We start from the raw sequence: 12,749 nt of genomic DNA, 5'->3' as shown, positions 1-12,749 counted from the left end.
CGTACATTACAGAAAACACTCCCAGCAATTACACAAAAAATCCTCCCCTCTGCCTGTGATATAATTATGGTATACAATGGTTAACATACTTATAACAGGCAGGAAAAATATAGTTTTTACACACATGCTGTAACTTTAAAAATATACATCCAATCTTAAAAATTAAATTTTCGAACTCAGCACACTTAAAATACAAACATATCCAAAAATCAGACAATTACCTCCAGTGGTTTAAAAGTTAGGTAAAAATCCTTTGTGACCAACTGAAGCATGGCTTTCCAGCCCAAACCAGTTCCACAGAGTCCTCTATCCTGGATATAATTGGCTTAACTGGGTGTGGTAAGCCAGCTATCTCCAGGTACAGAAAATATCTTCATTCACAACAACAGCAAAAATACACAAAAATATATAACTCCTATCATACTGAACAGAACCCCCACATTCAACCTATCCCCAGATGGCTTGGATCTGAGCGTTCAATATATCCAAACAGCGCTCAGATCCCACAAACACAGTCAAATCGCCATACACACTAGGTCCATAGTCATGGGGCAGAAGGCTGGCAAGTAGGCTTCTCCATAACACAGGGAAGCAGGGCAATTTGTCAAAGAAAATAACAGTTACAAATGGCAGCTTGTAACAGGGGGCAGCCCTATTAAGTCCAATTACAAATTGTAAAGAGTGTCCTATAAGAACTTGGAAGATGAAGCTAGGCCTTGAAATTTGAATATAATTATCTGATAGTTTTGACAAAGGAAGCTGGGAAACCCCAGTGGTCTAAAATAATTTATTTTAGCACAGGCAGAATTGGGGGGCTCATTGAGTGGCCCTTGCACTTAGAGCCATCCAATGGGTATTGCAGAGCAGGGAACTGGTCATGTGTGACTGGGCCCTTGTAATCGTAGGATGAAGTGAATATCGGTCACTTCCTCCAAGATACAGAGAGAGTGCTACATAGGAGAGAGGAGAAGCCACTAAAGGAATTTACCACATTTAGTTAAGGCCCAACTTTCCCGATCCCTTACATGTGCTAGAAATAACCCAGGAGGCCTAGTGCATGGTTCACATGAACATCTTCCCCCACCAGATGGGCCTATCTCTACAGATTGATTTTACTCATATGCCAAAATCTAAAGGTTACCAGTACCTGCTGGTCATAGTGGACCAGTTCTCCAAATGGATAGAAACGTTTCCTGTGGCCTGTGAAAATGCTAAGACTGTTAAGATATTATGTAAGGAAAAAATACCTCGTTTTGGGTGCCCGTTGATAATCAATAGCGATAAGGGAACTCCTTTTACCTCCCAAGTTACTCAGAAGGTATGCCAGACTCTAAGTATAGACTGGAAATTTCACATCCCATACCACCCCCAATTCTCAGGACAGGTTGAAAGAACTAACAGAACTATAAAAGATAAAGTCAGAAAAGGCCCAGGTGGTGCATTTACAAATTGGCTCGATCTCCTACCTTCAGTATTGGCAGAAATAAGAATGACTCCTAATAGGACCAAGGGATTGTCCCCTTTTGAAATTCTTATGGGTAGGCCATTCCCTAAGCCATAGGCCAAAGGTAAGGGCTCTTTGAGCTTGAGGATGGACCTAGATGTAATAAGGGAGGAATATGTAACTAGATTGGTTCATACGTTGTAATGGCATCTATGGTGATGTATCTTTGTCTCTACCGTTACCTACAGCGGAGCCTACTCATCCATTTAAGCCGGAGACATGGTGCAGGTGAAGCGATTAGCAAAGAATGAGAGTCTTGATCCTCCATTTGGAGCACCCACCACAGTTATTGCCGTCACGAGGACCGCAGTCCTTACCGGAGAAGGACCAACATGGCTGCATGCATCCTGCATAAAGTTCGCCCCAGGACTCCCTTCACCACCCAACCACAAGGAATCTGAACAGGTCTAAAGATTATATGTATTGCCAGCTTGGTGCTGCTGGCACTATGGGTCACCATCGTTGAACTCACACTTCATACCAAGGACAATACTGCCATTAGCAACAGAACTGTTCCCAGATCTAAGAGAGAACTGCACCAATCCCCATGGGAAAAGGACAATGCATACATCAAGCAATTGATCGCCATATACTTACAATTAAATATCACTCAACCCTGCTGGATATGTGGACATAGCCCTAGAGGTTTAAAATATGGGTTCCTATTTAGAGGGGTCCCTTTAAATGAGACAGGGTTGGCAGATCTAATATTACAGGGAAAAATTTGGAATTTTACTGAAACTGATCGTACCAATGAACCAGACAGAGTTCACCTAGCCAAAGAAGTAGATAAAGGAGCAATAATGTATTTTAACGAAGTAGATAATAGTCACTCTTTCCCTCCTGAATCTCGTGTGATTTTTTTGGTTTAATAATCCTATTTATATCCATGGTACTGATAATACAGCTGTAGCCTCAGAAAGGGTTATGTTTTTCCCTAACTTAAAAAATGAAACCTGTCCTGGCGGTAAAGAAGAGAGAACCCCTAAAGGAATAATACATCAATGGTTTCTTATGCACAATCAATCTCTTCTTAATATGGTCTAGTGGCTTTGCTGTCAGACATTATCCATGTGGAACCACAGATATGACCAGGTACCGACAATATATAATATTAGCAGAAGAGCATAGTACACCACAATGCTCCCCACACACTCCCCTTCCGTTTGGTTTTTATTGTCTGTGCAGACAATGGGCTACCAAAACTATCCCATGTAATTATACCCTTCCCTGTTTCTTAGGTTATATTCTACCAGCACTTAAAGTCACCACCAGACTCCCTACAGGACGTCTTAGGTCCAAAAGGGCCTTAACTGTTAAAACAGGTGCAGAAGAAGCTATCCTTTTATCTTTACTAGCCCCTATTGGAATCACACGGCTATATAAAACATTAAATTTGCTAGCAGGTGAAGTAGATACAGCTTTTAATATCACAGCTAGTGCCATAGAAAAACTTACTGCAGAACAAGAACAAATAAGAATGGTTGCCTTGCAAAATAGATTAGCCCTTGATTATCTGTTAGCAGCACAAGGAGGAGTATGTAAACTAGTTGGTGAAGAATGTTGTAGCTATATTACTGACCAGTCTGGGGCAATACATCGATGAACTAGCAGAAGTCCAATATAAAATAAGAGAACAAAGTAAAGGTATTTTGGGGGATTTTGACTGGACATTTGGGTTGGGTACTTTAGGGCATCCGATTCTGTATTTTTTCATAGTAGCTCTAGATATATTAGTAGGAATATGGATTATTGTGTCATGTCTTAGAATGGTAATGTCATCTCTTTGTAAGCAGACCCTTACCCCAAAGAGTACCCATAATTCCATATATTTTGCTATGCAACCACCACCACAGTCTCAGCCCTACCAATCTATTATTAATTATGGTACCCCAGATTTTATCCTGGACACCCCATGTTCACCTTAAGTGCATGGAGAGTGGCCTGCCTGGGAAAACCATGGCCCTCTGGAGGTTTCCCACACAAGTAATCAATGAGTGGGTTTTTCCTTCCCTGAGTGTTTTCCCAGGGGCACGGGGAAAACCGATGTATAATGATAATGCTTATTATTTGAGAAGGAGCCACAGAAGGCACCTATATTGATGGAAACAACCCCTGTTTTATTGACCATATCAATTATAATTATTATCCATCTAACATTTAACCCTTTACCATGTAAAATCCATAATGAGTTATTCTTACAGAATAAAAGAATGGAACTGAAAGGGTTAAAAATGAAATACATGACTACTGTAAATGGGCAAGCTTATTCTTGAAATAGTCTAGTTAAACATCAGCTTAAAAAATGAACCTGTTGCCGACCATCAATGAGATAACCTTTTGACCTCGCTACCAGAAATACATGTTGTTGGTTGCTGAATAAGCAATGTCGTGTTTAGCTGATGTAATCTTGTTACCTTATCTTTTTGCTGTAACCTCTATCCATAAATATGTGCAGCTGTCTCAATGTGGTCGTCTTTGTAACGGTGATATACCCCAACACGCAGGATTCAATTCAACAGAAGACAAGACAGAGGAGGGATACGTCTACCGGACCTTAGAATGGCCGGACTCAACGTATATGAGAGGAGACAGAGTCAGGTATGATCCGAGGTCAAGGGCACAAAGAGACAGAGTAAAATAGGACTAGCCGGGGTCTGGTACACAGTAAACAGCAAGCCGGCAAAACAGAACAGATAAGGATAGAGATAATGTAGTCAGAAACAAAGCCAAGGTCAATACGAAGGAACACAACTGAACACAACAAGCGCTAAAGGGAACTGTAACAGAAACCACGATAGGGCAAGGAACTAAGGGAAGAAGGTGAGTATATATACCTAAGCATCTATTTTGATTGGCCCCCTATCATATCCACGCCCCCAAAAGGTAAGTGTATAGGGGGTGTGGCATGACAGGGGCCAATGGGAGACCTTTGCCAATTTAGGCTCCCAGTGTCCCTTTAAGAGCGCGCCCGAGACCCGCGGGGCGCTCATAGAGTCAGGCGGGATACGTGAGCGCTTCTCGCGGTCTTTGCCCGCCTTCCTGATACAGCCGTCGGATGAGCCGCGTGCGGCTCGTGCAGCAGCAGAACCGTGCGCGGCTCGAACAGAGGACCCCGGCCGGCCCCTGGAAAGGGTAAGTACCGCTACAGTCTTGAGCTGACATGCGGTGTTGCGTACTGCTTCCATATTTTTATTATTGCCATTTTTGATCGCCATTTATATAGCGCCAACAGATTACGTAGCGCTTTACAGTATTTTGAGAGGGGGGGATGTAACAATAAATAGGACAATTACAAGAAAACTTACAGGAACAATAGGTTGGAGAGGACCCTGCTCAAACGAGCTTACAGACTATAGGAGGTGGGGTTTTAGAAACATTAGGACAGGAAATATCAAGTAGGAGTGAAGCAGAGCTGGAGGAGAGAGCAAAGCACTGTCCCATAGGAGAGAGCAAGAGACAGGTATGTAAGGTAGAGATTACTCTGGGAGGCCATACGCTCTCCTGAAGAGATGGGTTTTAAGGCCCTTCTTAAATGATTGAAGACTATGGGAGAGACTGATGGCAGTAGGCAAGCTATTCCATAGGATAGGAGCCTCCCGCGAGAGGTCCTGCAAGCGTGAGTTGGCCGTACAGGTGCGAGCAGTGGTCAGGAGGTGGTCACAGGCAGAGCGGAGGGTACGAGGAGGGGCATACCTATGGATCAGTGAAGAGATATAAGAGCGGCTGGAATTGTTCAGTGCTTTAAATGTATGGGTTAGCACTTTGAATTGACTCCTATAGGATACAGGGAGCCAATGTAAGGACTGGCAGAGGGGCGAGGTGTGAGAGGACCGACTAGAGAGGAAAATCAGTCTAGCTGCAGCATTCATTACAGACTGTAGTGGGGCAATACGGCTTTTGGGGAGATCAATCAGGAGAGGGTTACAGTAATCCATGCGGGAAATTACTAGAGCATGGACAAGCTCTTTGGTAGCATCTTGCGTAAGAAAGGGGCGGATGCGGGCTATGTTTTTGAGTTGGAACCTACAGGACTTGGCAATAAACTGGATGTAAGACTCAAAGGTGAGACCAGAGTCAAGTATGACGCCAAGACAGCGCGCTTGCAGGGATGGACTTATGTGGATATCACTGACTTGAAGGGAGAGTGAGAGAGGAGGATCAGTATTAGGAGGAGGAAAGACAAGGAGTTCAGTTTTAGAGAGGTTAAGTTTGAGAAAGCGTGACGACATCCAGTCAGAGATGGAAGAAAGGCAAGCAGTGACACGTTGCAGGACGGCAGGGGAGAGGTCTGGGGAGGAGAGGTATATCTGAGTGTCATCAGCGTACAAGGGGTAGTGGAATCCAAAAGAGGCAATAAGTTTTCCAAGAGAGGCAGTATAAAGAGAAAATAGAATGGGACTGAGGACAGAGCCTTGGGGAACTCCAATAGAGACAGGACGAGGGGAGGAGGTATCCTTGGAAAAGGAGGCAGTGAATAAGCGTTGGGAGAGATAGGAGGAAAACCAAGAGAGGACAGAGTCACAGAGACCGAGCAATTGAAGAGTTTGAAGGAGGAGAGCATGATCAACGGTGTCAAAGGCAGCAGAGAGGTCAAGGAGAATTAATATGGAGTAGTGACCTTTGGATTTAGCAGAGATTAGGTCATTCGTCACTTTGATAAGAGCGGTCTCAGTAGAGTGGAGAGGGCGGAAGCCAGACTGAAGAGGGTCAAGGAGAGAGTTGGAATTAAGGAAGTGAGACGCACGTGTAAAGACAAGTCTTTCCAAAAGCTTTTATGAGAAAGGGAGCAGGGATATGGGACGATAGTTAGAGGGGGAGGATGGGTCCAGAGATGTTTTTTTTTCAGGATAGGTAATACAGTGGCATGTTTAAGGTCAGCAGGAACAGTGCCAGAAGAGAGAGAGCAGTTAAAGATGTGTGTTAGGGTAGGCACAAGACAAGGGGGGAGAGAGATCTGATGAGGTGAGATGGGACAGGATCGAGCGGGCAAGTGGTGGGGCGAGAGGAATGGAGAAGCGCAGCCACCTCTTGTTCAGTAGCCGGTGAGAACGTCTGGAGGGTAGGGAAAGCATGATTTATGTGAGGTTGAGAAAGAGAACGGCAAGGAGGGGAGAATTGTTTCCATAGCTGTTCAATCTTGTCAGTAAAGTAACATGCAAAGCTATCAGCTGTAAGGTTAGTTTGGGGGGTGAGAGAAGAAAACCTACACCGCCACCATTAATATCTGCTTGTCTTGGATTGTGGGTAAAGTCAAGACCACCAAAGGACAGTGAGGCAGGGGTAGCAGTATCTGAGGGAGAGAGCCATGTTTCTGTTAGTGCAAGTAGGTTTAGGGAGTGTGAGATAAATAGGTCATGGATGGAAGTAGATTTAAAGGTGCTACACACAGAGCGTGCATTCCAGAGGGCAGCTTTAAAAGAGGAATTATAGTGAGAATTACATGGAATGGGTATTAGGTTGTTGTGGTTTCTGGTGTTTGTACCAGGTGGCTGAGTAGTGGAGTGATCAGGGTTTGGAGAGACATCACCTGCTGCTAGGAGTAGTAGGATGGAAAGGAAGAGAAGGTGCGAGTAAGATTTAAATGTTGGGGATGAGAGCTTGTATTTAAGGTATTTAGGAGGGGTCTGTGGAGAAAGACTGGATAAATATGAGTAAAGTGAAGATGGTGTTAGCAGGAACAGGTAGGTAAAATGATAGGGAGATTTTAATGATGAGGGAAGTGAGAGAGGAAGTGAAAAATAGAAGTGAGAACATTAGTAGGAGAGTAGGTGCTGTGTTTTTAAGAGCTGTGGATAGGAGGGTTAAGGGTTAAAGAGGTATTGTGTGAGTATAGCTATTTTGGATGTGGAGGGCTATATCTAAAGGAAGAGTGCACGGATGGGCCCAAATTTCTAGTATCTGCTACAGGAAGAAAAGTTAACCCCCAACAGATGTATTGGTGTTTGTGTAAATGAAGAGGTGGATTTGTACAATGTGTTGGTGTGTATGTAAATGAAGATGTGGATTTTTATATGTTGGTGTGTGTGTAAATGAAGAGGTAGATTTGTACAATGTTTGTACAATGTGTTGGTGTGTGTGTAAATGAAGAGGTGGATTTTTATGATATGTTGGTGTTTGTGTAAATGAAGGGGTGGGTTTGTATGATGTGTTGGTGAGTGTGTGTAAATGAAGAGGTGGATTTTTATGATATGTTAGTGTTTGTGTAAATGAAGGGGTGGGTTTGTATGATGTGTTGGTGAGTGTGTGTAAATGAAGAGGTGGATTTGTATGATGCGTTTGTGTGTACAAATGTGGGGAATTAATTTGTGTGACGGGCCTGTGTTTGGGAATGTAGGGTGTGTAGCTGTTTAAATGCTGATGTGGAGAGTCTGTGGGTAAATATATTCTAGATCTCTGTGGTATGTGTAAGCTGTGTCTCTGTTTTTGTTTCCATGTATTAGTGTATTTGTGTGACTCAAGTTTATTCATGAGGAATATCAGTGCAAGTTTAATACATGGTTTCAGCATGGTCCATACAAAACCTAGATAGTGATTTATTTTGTACCAGGAGAGAGAGTCATGGACTGCGGCCGTGCCTAAAGCTCAACTTAGTCGGATTCACTAAACATTGGTAGCACCTATTTAAACAGATGTACCAATGAAACGAAGGTGTCAGCTTACATTTTAAGCAACTTTACAGAAATTATATCAGTGATGAGTGGCTTTTGGAAGAGACATTTGTCTCTCTACAGCAGTGGTAGGAAACGTTGGGGAACACATACCTCATAATGATCTTACAGCCATAATGCCTGCAAAGTTTCATGACATATTTAGCCAAACATATCTAGAGTGCCTACCCTGGTAATTATAACTAGAATCTAAATGAGAGTAAAGTTTATGGAGCAAATTTCATACTACAAAATACATGAAAACAAAACAATTTATACTTGAGTTTTTTTTTATTGAAGGGGTTAAACTGTTTTTATTTGTATACTTACAAAACATGTAATACTAACTATCTGTTTCTGTTGATTAACAAACCAATTTTTGTTTCTGGCTTGAAGAGGATTATATAACATTTTGGGAAAAATATACATCCTAAAAGTCCAGCACTTGAGGTCAATATGGCAAAAATCTCTACAGCCACCATGTCCTTCCCTTTGGTGCTCAAATAGGCCGGGATCATTGCAATCCAAACACTGCAGAACACCAGCATGCTGAAGGTGATGTACTTGGCCTCGTTAAAACTGTCTGGTAATGTCCTGGCCAAAAATGCTACAATAAAACTAACAGCTGCCAGAAGGCCCATATAACCCAGGACAGAGTAGAAAGCAATAACGGAGCCTTCATTACACTGAATGATGATCTTTCCCTGATATGATTGTGTGTCCAGCTCCTGAAAAGGAGGGGAAAAAATTAGCCAGAAGACACAGATTAAAACTTGAATTGACAAGCAACACAAGACTATGGAACTGCTTAGCTTGACTCCGAGCCATTTTCTCCATGAGTTTCCAGGCTTTGTAGCTTTGAATGCACTGCAAACCATGATAGTCTTGCTCAGGACTGAAGACACAGCTACTGAGAAGATCACTCCAAAGGAAGTCTGACGCAGCATGCAAGTTGTATCCACAGGACGACCAATGAACAGAAACACACAGAGGAAGCTCAGGAGGATGGAGATCAGGAGGATAAAACTGAGGTTCTTGTTATTGGCTTTGACAATAGGTGTGTTACTAAATAGAGTAAAAATTACTAGTATAGCTACAGTAAAAAGACAACATACACCTGACAATAGAGAAAATACAACAGCAATTGGACTATTGTCATAGGACAGAAATTCCACCAGTTTTGGAATACACTGAGTCTTATTTTCATTTGGCCATTCCTTGTATTCACATTGTATGCATATTTCACCATCTATGAAGAGACAAAAATGAATAGTTACATATAAGAATGAAAAGTAATGAAATACCTTATAAAGAAACTAACCCTCTTATTGTACTAATGAAAGAAAATAATGGCAATCACATCTATACCATTAAAGGACTAATCTCACTCCTGCTATCAAGTAACTTTACTGCTCTTCCCTATTAGCATTATATTTTATAATTTAATGTTTTGCACTTATCCTCCGCATTAGTATTGGATATACCCCCATAATGCAAGGAGAATACTAACAAATGGGTTGGTATTTTGTGACGAGTGATGGAGGGAGAATATTTGGGAAGTGAGAAATTTCTATGTGGTTGTTGTGTACAGCTGGCAGGAAGGCAATATGGTTATAAGGCAAAAATCAACATTGCAGGAAGCATATGTAGGACATGTAAAAATGGCAGGGTATGGCAAAGAGTGGGCATGTTAGTAGTTATGCACCATTGCCAGCTCTGTATCTAGGGCGAGGCTGAGAAGGCATTTACCTTGAGCAGAACTTTCCGGGGGGCGGCAAAAAAAAGCCCCCCAATCGCCCTGGAAAATGCCTTGTCAGCATCTTGTCTTGGGGGCTCAGGAGCTGGCCGGCTGGTCACCTCAAGGCACCCCTGAGGCTGGCATGCACTGATGTAGGAGGTGAGTGGTGAAGGAGTACTCTCCCCTGAGCGCTCCCTGCTCAGCTCCCTCGGGCGCCCTGCAGTGATGCGGGGATATGATGTCACTCTAGCTCCAGCAGCACTGAGAGGCGCGCAAGGGAGCTGAGCAGGATGATCAGAGCTCCCTTGCCACCTCCAATATGAGCCTACCGAGCAAGCCCCACTGAACACCAGGGAAGAATCCACTCCAGCATTCCCAAAGGTAGGGACTGCATGGATTGAAATGTAAACTAAAAATAAAAACAATTGTGAGTGTGTTAGTGTGTGTGTGTGTGTGTTAGTGAGTGTGTGTGTGTGTCTGTCACTGAGAGTGTTAGTGTGTTTGTCAGTGTGTGTGTGTATCTGTCACTGAGAGTGTGTGTCTGTCAGTGTGTGTATGCGTGTGTCAGTGTGTGTATCCGTGTCTGTCAGTGTGTGTATGCATGTCTGCAAGTGTGTGTAAGCTTGTCTGTCAGTGTATGTACGCATGTGTCAGTGTGTGAATGCGTGTCTGTCAGTGTGTGTGTATGCATGTCTAAGAGTATGTCACTAAGAGTATGTGTCTGTCAGTGAATGTGTTTGTCTGACACTTAGTGTATATATGTATGTCTGTCTGTGAATGTGTATGTGTGTCTGTCAGTGTGTATCTGTCAGTGAGTATATGTGTGTCTCAGTGTGTGTGTCTGACACTGAGTGAGTGTGAATCTGTCAGTGAGTGTGTATGCATTTCTGTCAGTGAGTGTGCATGTGTGTCTTGTCAGTGAATGTGTATGTGTCGGTGAATGCGTGCCTGTCACTTAGTGTATATATGTGCTTGTCGGTGAATGTATGTAACTGTGAGTGAGTGTAACTGTGAATCAGTGAGTGTATGTCTGTAAATGTGTATGTTTCGGTGAAAGTGTGTGTTGGTTAAACAGTGTGTGTGACAATGACTGTTTCTGTAAGTTAGTGCATGTCAGTGCATGCATCAGTCATTGGAAGGGGGGTTGCCCGAGTTTTGTCATGCCTAGGGCAGCACAAATCCAGAATACAAAAGTGACTATTGCTGACATACGGCAGCATGGCATGCAAACTACAAATATCAGCCTGCTGCATATAAATATTGAGTTGCTACCAGTAAACCAGAACATTGCAGGCACATATTGTTGAAACTAGTCTTGAAGGGCCAGGAATATACATTCTTCAAAGCATTGGGTGTTATGGATTTAGGACAGGTGGGTGGCCATTCAGGCTGTGTGAATATAGCACCCTGAAAAGAGGTGTCAATGTGGTGTCAAGCATGCCAGGTTGATAGCCTCCCAGCTAGCCCCCAACATATAGCACCATGCTAAGATCCTCTCTCTGCATGGTCTTAATGCCCACCACACAGCATGAGCATATCTAATTATGTACTTGCTCTGCACTGCCTGGGGATGTGATAGAATACAGGTACTGGTCTGGGAAGTGTCTTAAAAGAACACTACAGGTAAAACTATTTAAAAATATACATAAATAAATACAACAAAAACCTCTTGCATGACTTCCTCTACTTATATGAACAAATGAAAAGTTTGGCATTATCAATTTTTCATGCATTATCTCTTTACAGATAATACATTTATATTCTATGATAGAAACAAATAGTTTTACCTATGCAGAATATTCCCCTAGACATACATATATATATATATATATATATATATATGTTAAAAGGCCTGAACTTGTGGAGGCCTGAATTTGTGGGAGGAGTAAGTCCCCTACTTAAACTCCAAGCCCCTACTCACCTCTGCCTTTCAGCTGATTGTTTTGTCCCCATAGCAACCAGCACTTCCTGTCCAGCTTCCCTCCAGAATTTTTTCCTGTTTCCAGCAGTCAGACGTCCTGACCAGTCCTCCATCCGTTTGAGGCCTTCCACTCGGTTCCCGGTCAAGGTACCCGGTTTCCGGTCACGAGACCGGCACGTTCACGTAAGTTAGGCATAGGAAATAGCGCCCCGCTATTTCCCGCCGTTCGGGCCTAAAAACGTAGGGGTAGGCTCCCTCTATCATATTCGTACAAATACACGCTTTTTTAACCGATTTCAGTGTTCACGCCAAAACAGACGAACGCTCGGCACTTTATCACTGCTTTTACATATTCGTACGGAAACTACCTAATCTATTATTATTTATATACACAGTAATATTATTACGGGCATTCTCTTATTTCCGTTTGGTCACCCAGGACCAATCTATTTCGTACGATTAAAACACAAACACCTTGCTCTAAATCCATTTTCGGCTAGTTCTTATTCAAATAGGCTACAGTATGCACTAAGTTCTATTTCACGAATTCTACTTTTCTTTACGTATATTCCCTGTTCGGTCATATTGCTACTGATACCTTGTTTTGTCAGTTTGGGGATATAATTAGCTTGTTTAAAAATCTGCCTTGTGATTTTCTTTCTATGTTAACCAGTTAATTTGTTTTACTACTTTTTAAAATATCCACGTCTATCATAAACGTACGGTTTCTATACACTGTGGCAGGATGGCCAGGCTCGTCACAAACTTCAAATGCAACAGTCAGGATAAAATAGTACTGCAGTTTGTCACTTTCCACAATATATACAAGGTTGTGCTCTCCCACAAAATAAAACAAAAAGAAAATAAATCCTACTCCAACTTGGAGACTTACTAAACAGTATTACGAACTATCCAACTGGCCAGCTAATCTAGTTC

General features: G+C 42.6%; 1 pseudogene; it reads right to left on the bottom strand.

Moving 5' to 3' along the window:
• Positions 1-8,381: 8,381 nt before the first annotated feature.
• Positions 8,382-12,749, bottom strand: part of LOC134615262 (vomeronasal type-2 receptor 26-like) — a 54,457-nt pseudogene continuing 50,089 nt past the window's right edge.

The sequence above is a fragment of the Pelobates fuscus genome, chromosome 6 (genome assembly GCF_036172605.1).
Source record: "Pelobates fuscus isolate aPelFus1 chromosome 6, aPelFus1.pri, whole genome shotgun sequence".
In the NCBI taxonomy this organism is placed as follows: domain Eukaryota; kingdom Metazoa; phylum Chordata; class Amphibia; order Anura; family Pelobatidae; genus Pelobates; species Pelobates fuscus.
The sequence above is the reverse complement of the archived record's forward strand: the minus strand, read 5'-3'. Positions and strand labels throughout refer to the sequence as shown.